Below are 13,155 nucleotides of genomic sequence, written 5' to 3' on the forward strand. Positions count from 1 at the left end.
AGTGTATTTTTGCCATCATTTAAAATTTGGGGTACAAAAAAAAATGTTAAAGGACCCACATATCATAGATAGTGTCATACAGTGGTGAATAATTATAAAGTAGGCCTCGCTAATTGGTACACAAAACAAAATAAAAAAAGTTGTGTTTAATTATTCATGTAATAGCCTAAGGTAAGTTGCAAGTAACAGCAAAATATAGGCGTATTCAACATGCTTAAACGGTTATGCAATCCAATGCAAGTGTGGTCAGTTACTTCTGTTTCGTTTTTGGTGCATTGTTTATTATTGTGATAAGACCTAGGCTAAATTCTGTAATTATGGCACTCAACTAGGTGCTTACCTTCAATGGTCATTCGCCTCTGGAATCTTTAGTGTTCTGCGTTGTCCACTTCACAATCCTCGCTTTCCCTTTATTTAAGTTATTTTGGACAGCGCTCGTCTATTTCTCTTTCCATTTAGCTGCAAGGCACAACACACAATAACTATTCAGTAAGCTACATTCCTGTATGATACGACATTTGTGAACACTTCATTTCTACTGGCAAGTTTTCCTGAGACTTGACCTCTGTTTTTAGATGCCTTTTAGAGTGGTTTTGTTGAGACCACTACGCTCTGAAATACTCCAGACTTTACAGACGCCGGAAGGAATGTAATTACATGGAGCCTATTGTATATTGCAAAAAGTGCAGACAATCTTGTATTTTCCGGATATAGTCTTAAAATGATGAAAGTGTCATCCAATAACAGTCGCTATCAGGGCTATCAACTCAGTCTGGCTGTTTTCCGTCTGTCTCTCTGTCTGGGTGTTCACTGGTGCTGATGCGAGTCTTTCCACTTTCCTTTTGTTTCTTTCAAACCTAAACAGGGGCTTTGCAGAAGCTTGCGCCCGACTTTCCTTGTCTAATTCCTTCTCTTGCCTCTACCTAGACAACGCTGTAGACTACATATAGTTTAGCGGATATTCTTTTTCGCCTCTTAGCTATTCTAACCAGGTCCTGGGCCTTGACAACGTTCATCCAAATATATCTAATACGCGCAAAATGTGATTGCAATTAAGCCTATGACGAAAGCAAACGTGGTATCCACAACGTGCATTGCTTTAACCTAAATAAAGGCTATACCAGTGTTTATTTGTCAATGATGTAAGCTAATTTTGAGACCAAAAAAAAAGTACATCTCCAAGTCCTTGTTTCAACGCATCCCTTGTCCAATCACACCCCATTCAACGCGATAGTGCATGCGTTGCAAGACTGCCATGCATCCTCACCAAATTGGCCCGAAGTTCCTGGAGTCTCTGTGGTCTCGCCGTCCTGTCTCTCGCTCTCTGTTGCCACATACTGTAGATGAACCCAGTTTCGCTCCAGCCCAGCCAGCGACAAAACGCCCGTGCCTATCAACGAGAGCCGTGACGGTGACGACAGCCTGGCGCCAGTTCCCGAACGATTGGTTCTTTTTGAACGACTCTTTCTACTGACTCGAGAGTCATGATTCGTTTTTCTGGGTGACTCGTTAGTTTTAGCCGTTTGTTTGATCTGCTGGCCGCAGTGAATTATACAGCAGGGTTAATACTCGCCCATCCGTTGACTCTAGAGACGTGCTCCAACCAACAACTGGCTGTCTGGTCCGGCGTTATGGGTCTGGCTCGCCCTTAGAAATTAAATATTTATCCGTTATTTGACCGAGACGCGCGCGGACAGAAAGACGCATAAATCTCAGTTAAAGCATCCGAGCGAGCGAAACAGCGCCCCTCTGTCTCAGCATGTGTAGACTATGTATCTGATGCTGTCTGGACAAAAAGAGTAGCCTGTGGCATGCCATACTATTTCTGTCCAGACAGCATCACATAGATGGGCTACATATAGTAAGACAGAGGAGCAATGTTTCGCTCGCTAGTTTCAGCAGAGAGGAAGAGGCGCAGCGAGCAGGCTCACTAGCCAAAATCTGTCCAGAATAAACCCAATGCGTTTCTATGGGCATAATATGCGGACCTAAGCTTGTCGCCTGCATTCCTTTCTTTGGTACAACGACTCCCATTTTTAGGGATGGTAGTAATACAGTCATGCCATGTTGTATTTGTGGTTGGTTGTTGGAGAGAGAGGTGAATTAAACCTGATCTAAATGCTCAAGCTATAGCCTACCAACTATGCCTATTGCCGGACTTGATGACATCTTTATAGTGACTATGCTTAATCAATCAAATTCACACCATCTCTGTCATATTCTTTACCTCAGGATAAATACATTTGGCCTAGTATGCATCCTGAGTATTATTTATCTCTCTTCCTTGCTCAACCCGTGTGTGTGTGTGTGTGTGTGGTGTGTGTGTGTGTGTGTGTGTGCGTGCAGTGAAGACATGCCCACGTTTTATCATAATTATTTCTAATTAGTGTCATTGGAAGGAACCCCCAGTAAGGGGTTCCTTCCAATGTGAACAGAGCAAAGAAATGCTGGGCAGATTGTTAGATACTCAAGTGTGTGCAGTATCGTCAGTGGAGGAGGAGAGAGAGAGTAAAGTGAAACACAGCGCTTGGTTTGATTTTAGATGCTGGTGATGTGCAGTCCTCACAGGATTTGTGTTAATACATTAATTTGATCAAGCTACAGTATGTAGTCTATTAATTCCTTTTTGATTAATAATAAACTGAAATGTTTTGTTGTTTCTCTGTAATATTAGCCACCTAGCAATTTTATGAAGTTGGCATACACAGCAAATTTGAGATCAGAATTTTAACAAATCAAACCAAATCAAATTTATTTATATAGCCCTTCTTACATCAGCTGATATCTCAAAGTGCTGTACAGAAACCCAGCCTAAAACCCCAAACAGCAAGCAATGCAGGTGTAGAAGCACGGTGGCTATTTCGGTGCACCAAGAGTGGGGGTTCCTTAACACCAAGAGTGTTACGTTAAACACTTTCTTAGTGTGTATATGTGACCCACCAAAATAGTCTTAATACTTCTTAGGGATAGCCCCCTTTTCTTAAATTTTCGCCTAAATGACAAACCCAAATCTAACTGACTGTAGCTCAGGCCCTGAAGCAAGGATATGCATATTCTTCGTACCATTTGAAAGGATGTAGGAGAATATAACACAATAGATCTGGTAGAAGAAAATACAAAGAAGAAAACAACCAGTGTTTTTTTATCACCATCTTTGAAATGCAAGAGAAAGGTCACAGTTCTAGCCATCACTCTGGTTGTAATTCAGATAGTGTCCACAAGATGGCAGCAGTGTATGTGCAAAGTTGCAGATGGATAACTTGAAGTATGACTGAACCTCAAGACTTTTAGTGTGAAGTCCCCAGGTACATTTGGGCAAATCGTGAAGGAGACATTCAAATTCATATTCCATTTTTCTGCAAGAATATCGTCAAATTTGTATACTTGGACTTTGATTTAGCTTTCCAAGTATTAGTAGCCATATTATAAGTTCAACATTTGCAAAACAACCAGTTTTCATAACTTCATAACTCTGAATATCCTTTTAATTTTTGTCCAAAATGAAAAGGCATGCTGTCGTACAAGGTTAGTTGCTACATTTTACGACATATACATGGTTTCCAGAAACTCCCGTAAAGCCCAGCTCATTGGCTATCTAGCTAGCTTTGTTTGATCTCGATTGGTGCTTATTTGACAAAGATAGTTGTTCAAGTGATGGCCGCCCGCGTCATCAGCGTGCCATGAAGGCGTCGCTCTCTGACCAAATACGGTGTCCTATAGGATATACTACACCCCTAATGAAATAGTGAAGTCTTGTTACTTTTTAGGATCTCTGAGGAATAGATACGAACGTGATTTGACTCATTGAAACAATGTTTAGGGTGAGATTTTCATAGATTCCTTTCTTTGCAAATTGAACGAGTGGAAATACAAAATCGATCGTGCATGCTATATGGACCTTTTTAGGATATGAAAAATTATTTTATCTAACATAACAACACTTCATGTTATCTCTGGGACCCTTCGGATGATAAATCAGAGCAAGATTTCAGAATGTAAGTACACATTTCACCTTCAGAGGTGAATTTATCAAACCTGTCTCGGTGAAAAAAGTGTTTTGTTGCTAGGCGCTCTCTTCAAACAATAGCATGGCATTTTTTCGCAGTATTAGCTACTGTAAATTGGAGAGTGCTGTTATATTAACAAGAATTTAAGCTTTCAGCCGATATAAGACACTTACATGTACCGACATTTGTTGTTTCTTTAAAATCTGTGATCTTGACATAACGCGCTTCATGATTTACAACTGTCTGATCCTGAAGATTAAACTAACACTTTTCAAAGTGTTGATAAACTAGAGTGTTGGGTCCCTAACAACATAAATTAACACATTAATAGAGCTGATGCTGTTACACGTTCTTAGTGTTAGGGAATTAACAGCTGTGGTGTCACAGTAAATCGTTTTGGGGTGTTGTTTTAACACTGTAGGTGTAAAGCCATATTTGCATATTTATTTCCCAGGGTGCTTTTCAAGAGTTTTAGAGTTATCTGTACCATCCATGACTGTGTTTCCTAGTGACAGGGACATGGTTGTTGTGTTCATGACTTGCAACCCTGTAGCCTTCACCTAAGATAATATTTTATCATAAATGTTTTATTATTTATTACAATACATAACTTTTTTTTGACAATACCATACCTCGACAGCCTAGTGTTACCCTAACACAGTGTGTTTTGCAGACCACATTGGCTGTTATATTATGCTGGCTTGCAAAGTGTTATATAATTTCTATTAGAATCCAGACAGAGTTAGGATATCCAAAAATTGGAACTTTGCATCACCCGCAATCTTCAGTTAGAATGGCTGCCAAGGTAAGGAAGATTCATATATGAGACTACCTAAACCCCTCAACCTCAACTCTGAACCTCGAAGCCAGTTCCACTGCTTGTTTTCATTGTTCCCCTCTAATCGGGGACTTTTAGACCTGGCACACCAGGTGGGCGCAATTAATTATCAGATAGAACAGAAAACCAGCAGGCTCCAGACTTTGCAGAGTAAGAATTGAATACCCCTGACCTAAACCATCTAAGCTGGAAAAACCATCTCCATACAGGTGAAATACACTATACATACAAAGTATGTGGACACCCCTTCAAATTAGTGGATTCGGCTACTTCAGCCACACCCGTTGCTGACAGGTGTATAAAATCAAGCACACAGCCATGCATTCTCCATAGACAAACATTGGCAGTAGAATAGCCTTACTGAAGAGTGCTGTTATTGTGAAGTGGAAATTTCTAGGAGCAACAACGGCTCAGCTGCGAAGTGGTAGGCCACACAAGCAAAAATCATCTGTCCTCGGTTGCAACACTCACTACTGAGTTCCAAACTGCCTCTGGAAGCAACATCAGCACAAGAACTGTTAGTCAGGAGCTTAATGAAATGGGAATCCATGGCCAAGCAGTCGCACACAAGCCTAAGATCACCATGTACAATGCCAAGCATCGGCTAGAGTGGTGTAAAGCTCGCCGCCATTGGACTCTGGAGCAGTGGAATAGCGTTCTCTGGAATGATGAATCCCACTTCACCATCTGGCAGTCAGAAGGACGACTCTGTGTTTGGCGGATGCCAGGAGAACGCTACCTGCCCGAATGCATAGTGCCAACTGTAAAGTTTGGTGGAGGAGGAATAATGGTTTGGGGCTGTTTTTCAAGGTTCGGGCTAGGCCCCTTAGTTCCAGTGAAGGAACGCTTAACACTACAGCATACAATGACATTCTAGATTGGTTCCCAATCTCCCAACCTCATAACTAGCTACCAAGGCATTTCATGCTATCAATCAAGTTACAGTAGCTTGGCTAACTATCTTGCATGCTGGCAAGTTTGCTAGACTTTATGTAACCGATGTGAAATGGCTAGTTAGTTAGCGGTGGTGCGCGCTAATAGCGTTTCAATCGGTGACGTCACTCGCTCTGAGACTTGAAGTAGGGTTCCCCCTTGCATTGCAAGGGCCGCGGCTTTTGTGGCGCGATGGGTAACGATGCTTCGTGGGGTGTCAGTTGTTGATGTGTGCAAGGGTCCCTGGTTGGGGCGAAGAGAGGGACGGAACCTACACTGTTACATTTAGAAAAGCAAGCAATTACTAAATGTACTAAATAAGACTCACATTCCTTTCAATCTTTTACCCAGATTTTAGCAGAGATGCCATCAGGATACAGACAGCTAAGAAAAAATACTTTCTTTAAATGTAATATTGCACCTTATGATAATATCATGATATTTGTGTATTAATTATGATGCCATGACATGTGCCACATGTATTGATGATGTGTGTTATGATTCCATGTACTGTGTTGCAATTTGGATGTAATATCCTAGCCATGTTAGTGCAGTACATTGAGATGTGTGATTTACAACAGTCAGAATGACACCCTCATTAAAAGGATAATTGGACAGGTAAAGAGGTATGCAGAAGAAGAAAAAAACACACTACGGGTCAAAAGTTTTAGAACACCTAATAATTCAAGGGTTTTGCATTGTAGAAAAATTATGAAGACATCAAAACTATGAAATATTGGAGATTCTTCAAATAGCCACCCTTTGCCTTGACAGCTTTGAACACTCTTTGCATTCTCTCAACCAGCTTTAACTGGAATGCTTTTCCAACAGTCTTGAAGGAGTTCCCACGTATGTTGAGCACTTGTTGGCTGCTTTTCCTTCACTCTGCTGTCCAACTCATCCCAAACCATCTCAATTGGGTGGAGGCCAGGTCATCTGATGCAACATCACTCTCCATCACTCTCTTTCTTTGTCAAATAGCCCTTGCACCGCCTGGAGTTGTGTTGGGCCATTGTCCTGTCAAAAAATAAAAGATAGTCCCACTAAGCGCAAACCAAATGGGATGGCATAACGCTGTGGTAGCCATGCTGGTTAAGTGTGCCTTGAATTCTAAATAAATCATAGACAGTGTCACCAGCAAAGCCAGCCCACACCATCACATCTCCTCCTCCATGCTTCATGGTGGGAACCACACATGCGGAGATCATCCATTCAACTACTCTGCATCTCACAAAGACTCATCAGACCAAAGGGCAGATTTCCACCAGTCTAATGTCCATTGCTCGTGTTTCTTGGCCCAAGCAAGTCTCTTCTTCTTATTGGTGTCCTTTAGTAGTGGTTTCTTTGCAGCAATTAGACCATGAAGGCCTCATTCATGCAGTCTCCTCTGAACAGCTGATGTTGAGATGTGTCTGTTACTTGAACTCTGAAGCATTTACTTGTGCTGCAATTTCTGAGGCTGTCAACTCTGGGTCTTCCTTTCCTGTGGCTTTCCTCATGAGAGCCAGTTTCATCATAGCACTTGATGGTTTTTGCGACTGCACTAATGATGGAATCTCGTTTCTCTTTGCTTATTGGAGCTGTTCTTGCCATAATGGACTTGGTCATTACCAAATAGGGCTATCTTTTGTATACCACCCCTAACTTGTCACAACACAACTGATTGTCTCAAACACATTAAGAAGGAAAGAAATTCCACAAATTAACTTTTAACAAGGCACACCTGTTAATTGAAATGCATTCCAGGTGACTACCACATGAAGCTGGTTGAGAGAATTCCAAGAGTGTGCAAAGCTGTCATCAAGGCAATGGGTGGCTACTTTGATGAATCTTACATTTAAAATATATTTTGATTTGTTTAAACCTTCTTTGGTTACTACATGATTCCATATGTGTTATTTCATAGTTTTGATATCTTCACTATTTTTCAACAATGTAGAGAAAAACCCTTGAATGAGTAGGTGTGTCCAAACTTTTGAATGGTACTGTATATATTTTTTTACATAGAATTAGGCATAATGATTATGGCTATAGATTGCCGGAAAAATATGTTTCAGGTGTTTGGAAAATGCAAAATTCTCCAACCACCCCCCATATATCCTTACGTACTTAGTGCCCCCTCTAAAATAATTGGCGCGTGACGCCCCTGTGTGTGTGTGTGTGTTGTGCACGTGTGTGTGTTTGATCTCTGTGTAATCTATGTGCAAGCATGTTTATTTCAAACTAATGCAAAGCCCAATGTTGTTTTCGTTACACATACAGTGGCTTGTGAAAGTATTCACCCCCCTTGGAAGTTTTCCTATTTTGTTGTCTTACACCCTGGAATTAAAATAGATTTTTTGGGGGGGTTTGTATCATCTGATTTACACAACATGCCTACCACTTTGAACATGCAAAATATTTTTTATTGTGAAGCAAACAAGAAATAAAACAAAAAAACAGAAAACTTGAGCGTTCATAACTATTCACCCCCCCCAAAGTCAATACTTTGTAGAGCCACATTTTTCAGCAATTACAGCTTCAAGTCTCTTGGGGTATGTCTCTATAAGCTTGGCACATCTAGCCACTGGGATTTTTGCCCATTCATCAAGGCAAAACTGCTCCAGCTCCTTCAAGTTGGATGGGTTCCGCTGGTGTACAGCAAACTTTATGTCATAATACAGATTCTCAATTGGATTGAGGTCTGGGCTTTGACTAGGCCATTCCAAGACATTTAAATGTTTCCCCTTAAACCACTCGATTGTTGCTTTAGCAGTATGCTTAGGGTCATTGTCCTGCTGGAAGATGAACCTCCGTCCCGGTCTTAAATCTCTGGAAGACAAACAGCATGATGCTGCCACCACCATGCTTCACTGTGGGGATAGTGTTCTCAGGGTGATGAGAGGTGTTGGGTTTGTGCCAGATATAGAATTTTCCTTGATAGCCAAAAAGCTCAATTTTAGTCTCATCTTACCAGAGTACATTCTTTCATATGTTTGGGGACTCTCCCACATGCCTTTTGGCGAACACCAAACATGTTTGCTTATTTTTTTCTTTAAGCAATGGCTTTTTTTCTGGCCACTCTTCCATAAAGCCCAGCTCTGTGGAGTGTATGGCTTAAAGTGGTCCTATGGACAGATACTCCCATCTCCACTGTGGAGCTTTGCAGCTCCTTCAGGGTTATCTTTGGTCTCTTTGTTGCCTCTCTGATTAATGCCCTCCTTGCCTGGCCTGTGAGTTTTGGTGGGTGGCCCTCTCTTGGCAGGTTTGTTGTGGTGCCATATTCTTTCCATTTTTTAAATAATGGATTTAATGGTGCTCCGTGGGATGTTCAGTTTTGGATATGTTTTTATAACTCAACCCTGATCTGTACTTCTCCATAACTTTGTCCCTGACCTGTTTGGAGAGCTCCTTGGTCTTCATGGTGCCCTTTGCTTAGTGGTGTTGCAGACTCTGGGGCCTTTTGGAACAGGTGTGTATATATACTGAGATCATGTGACACTTAAATAAAGTCCAACTGTGTGCAATCTAACTAATTATGTGACTTCTGAAGGTAATGAGTTGCACCGGATGTTATTTAGGGGCTTCCTAGCAAAGGGGGTGAATACATATGCACGCGCACCACTTTTTTTATTTTATGAAACAAGTAATTTTTTTCATTACACTTCACCAATTAGGAATATTTTGTGTATGTCCATTACATGAAATCCAAATAAATATCCATTTAAATTACAGGTAGTAATGCAACAAAATAGGAAAAACACCAAGGGGGATGAATACTTTTGCAAGGCACTGTAGATATTAGACAAATTGGTTGGAAATGTCAAGCTAGAAATAGCATCAAGTTTTGAGTAGAAGGGTGACACCCACTGGGACAGGTCTACAGGTGTGGAACAGAGGAGTTGATATCCATGTAGTCACGCAAAGTGTTGCACATTGTCTGTTGTGCATCAAGTGTGTCTGCTAGACAGTTTATGGGCGATTCATTAGCGCACAATGTAACAAAACTGTTTGCAGCGTAAAAACTAAAACAGGTGTTTCTTACTGGATACATTCAGGTAGGCCCCTCTCCGTTTCATCCTGTTTTCTTCCGTTTGGTTCCTAGTGATTACACACCAGGTGGACCTGTATGTTTATTCAGTGGACGGCTTGGATGAACACCCCCCCCCAGACTTTCCCACACACATCCTTTGTCTAGAATCTAATTAGGAGAGTCACAGGGGGTAAATGCACGTTTTAGAGATACTTGAAATATCGAGTATCCTTCCGTAAAACTATAATAGCATTGTAATATCACAGGTACATTTACTGTGATATGTCATGACTGTCAATGACAGGCCATCAATTACATTTTTAACAGTTATCAATTTGTGCCATGACACAGCTGATGTCGCTCTTATGAAAATGTTATGGGATGATACTAAAGTGTTACTAAGACCTTTGCCATGATAGGACAATGATTTACTGGGAGGAACGCACAGGACCATGTTTTCATCATCTTGGTTTCTGCCTCTCCAGTTCACTTTACCATTTGCTGAGGCATTCTCATATGTGAGCCGAGAAACATCTCCAGGCTTGCTCACATCTCAACTGTTTTGCATTGAGGGCCCCAAACAACACACCACAAGTCAAGCCATAGGTCCTTGGCACTATAGTTATAATAATATGCTGGTGGTGAGTGCATCTAGCTGTGGCCATGGAAATGGCATCATTGGCATAAATCTTGGACCTGTATCTGGAAAAAGTGAATGTATTGGGAACATGTTTCTGATGAAGGCCATTGACAGACACTTTTAACTAATAAAAATCAATCAAGTATTACGTTTTTAACTGTGAGCGAGAGTTGCACCTATTCCTTCTTAATGTACTGGGAGGAGACATGTCTTTATAGCAGTGATGAGCACTGGTGTGAAGGTGCAAAATTCACATGTTGGTCATGCGAATGGTTGTCATTTTGGGTCAACTCTATGCTCATCATCTTCTTTGTTACCTCTCTCCTTCATGCCACATCAGGTGCATAGTAGCATTATCCCAAAGTGTCCTTTCCAGCCCTTTCTCATTGCCCAGGATTCTGCCCAGCACCATTGTAGTGCCCGGGCACAATTGAGTACCACAGTATGAGTCATAATACCCATAAAACCTGGCGGTAAAACCCGGAAATGGTTCCAATCATTTTTCCACCATACATCTTTCCCGTAAGGGATTTTAGAGCTGCTTCATATAAGGTCTGTGTTTTGTGTAGGCTTAGCCTGGCGTGACATTTTGATAACTACGCAAATCTCTCTCGGACAATATAACTTTTGTTAATATATTCGCCTGTAATTACCCCCCAAAATGAAATGCTAATTAGCTGCTAATGTGGCTATCAAACAGAACTACACATCCTGTCGCAAGCTTTGACGTAATCACTCAAAGCCCAGAGTGGGAAAAACCTCCACATTTCTCAATGCACATAGCAAGTAACCTAGCGAGTAGATATTACAGGCTTTTCAGTTTCTCGTGTAAATAATTGATATTGTGTATTTCTCGTGTGTATTCTTAGTTAGCATTTTTCAAATGACCTAGCTAGCTACCATAGCATTTTTAAAATTACCCTCGCCTTTGTAGCTAACTAGCTAACCTTAGGTCTCTCCGTAAATCAAAAGCAAGGATGGTTTTGTGCTATGTACCAGATTGGAACCACTACTCTGTAAGTGAGAGGCGTCGCTGGAGCTGTGTGATAAGGTAAGCCATGTTTGCTAGCTGCTAACAAGCTATTTTGGTTAGGTCAAACATCTGTGGTTAGCTACATGTGTTTGAAAAATGAACACACTTTGCCTTCCTTACAAGTAAAAAGAAATCCAGCATAGTCTAGCATAATGACTGTTGTGACATTTTAATTTTGACAAGTCCTTTGTGAGCTAGCCAGCTAGTTAATGTTAGCTCACGGTTTGTGTAGTCATACTTTTTCACATGGTGACATGATAACTAATGGTAGCCCACCAGAGAAGGGATATAGCTAGCTAAATATTACCAGGTGGGATAGCTAGTTAGGCACCTTTGTTGGCTACATTAGCTAGTGTTAGCTAGCTAACGTTTCACCGTATCTCACTATGGTGTAGTCGGACTTTGTTGCCCTGGTGGGCGAACATTAGCTGGCATGTCTGTCACAATGTGGAAAAGTGTGACTACATGAATGGTGAGCTAACGTTAACTAGCTGGCTAGCTAGCTCACAAAGGACTTGTAGGCTCAATGTTTTCCTATAGAAAACACACATCTGTTGTACATGACTAATCAAAATGACCTGAGAAGCCAGTTATACATGTCAGCAGGGATGGAAATTAAGCTAGCCCGAGGCTAGTACTTTTCAGACTGGGCTAGTAGACAATGAGCCAAACTAGCCTGACACAGTAGTGAAATGGCTAGTAGAAAATGTGCAAAACTAGACTGACACAGCAGTGAAATTATGCCTTTACAAACATTGCATGTCACAGATTTAGGACCTGAATGTTACCCAGGCTAGTAGAAATCGTGGTCTGCTGCCCAGTGCCCAAAATCCTTATGTTGCATCCCTGCATGTCAGTCCCTTTCAGACGATCCCTCATATCACCGTTGGTCCTCCTCAGTGACCTCACGGCTGAGGGATTTAACTTTCCTCTTGAGAATTGGAATCAGTACAGTAGTACAGTAGTGTAGCTCATCGCAATACTTCACCTCTTCATGCAAATAGTACCCTAGACTGTCCTGATCATCTAGTTGAACATTCCAGATAATTCCTCCATCCCAGTAGAAATGTCTCATCCACATAGTAGGATTTTAGATGTGCAGATAGACCAAAGCCCAGTCTATTTTACTGTTACTATAGTCAAGTCTGTGGGTTATGGTTTTTTAATATAGATGTTACCATTTTACTAATCAACTGAGCTAGCTAGTAAAAGAAATTCATTTTTTGATGGGTGGACTGGAAACCCAGTGACAACACTCGGGTCTACAGCAGCCAATCCCCGGTAGGAAAGAGAAACGGCCCTGTATTTACCAGAAAAGGAATCTCCTCCACCATGGCAGAAGAGGAAGATCCAGACTGTTGATTGGGAAACAAGAACAAACAATGAGACGTGGATTGGGTGTGGAAGGTCCACTTGTCAATGAATTTGCGTAATGTTTGTCATGTTTGTGTATGGTTCTCATGACTTTAAGATTGGGTGTTAATGAAATGCATGTTGTAAGAAATGTGCTATGTAAATAAAGTTTGATTTAGTTGATGACATTACAGTTGTAGAATATTTAATAAACTGACATTTTCACATGAGGACAATGCAGTTTTTCCATAAACGTTTAATTGATATCTTGGGATTTTATCACTTGACATATCAATCATATAGTGGGAAGGATCCTATAAATCAAGACTGGGTGAATGC

At 41.1% G+C, this 13,155-nt stretch overlaps 1 protein-coding gene across 1 annotated transcript in view; it reads right to left on the reverse strand.

The window, feature by feature from the left end:
- LOC106580155 (rho-related BTB domain-containing protein 2) overlaps positions 1-1,555 on the reverse strand; it is a 94,165-nt gene extending 92,610 nt beyond the window's left edge. Inside the window, exons 1-2 of the mRNA XM_014160896.3 lie at positions 1,268-1,555; positions 341-459 (exon numbers count right to left, since the gene is read on the reverse strand). The gene's annotated coding sequence lies outside the window, so the exon portion shown is untranslated. The remainder of the gene's footprint in view (positions 1-340; positions 460-1,267) is intronic.
- Between the last annotated feature and the right edge of the window lie 11,600 nt (positions 1,556-13,155).

This window comes from Salmo salar, chromosome 20 (assembly GCF_965601325.2).
Source record: "Salmo salar chromosome 20, fSalSal1, whole genome shotgun sequence".
NCBI lineage: Eukaryota > Metazoa > Chordata > Actinopteri > Salmoniformes > Salmonidae > Salmo > Salmo salar.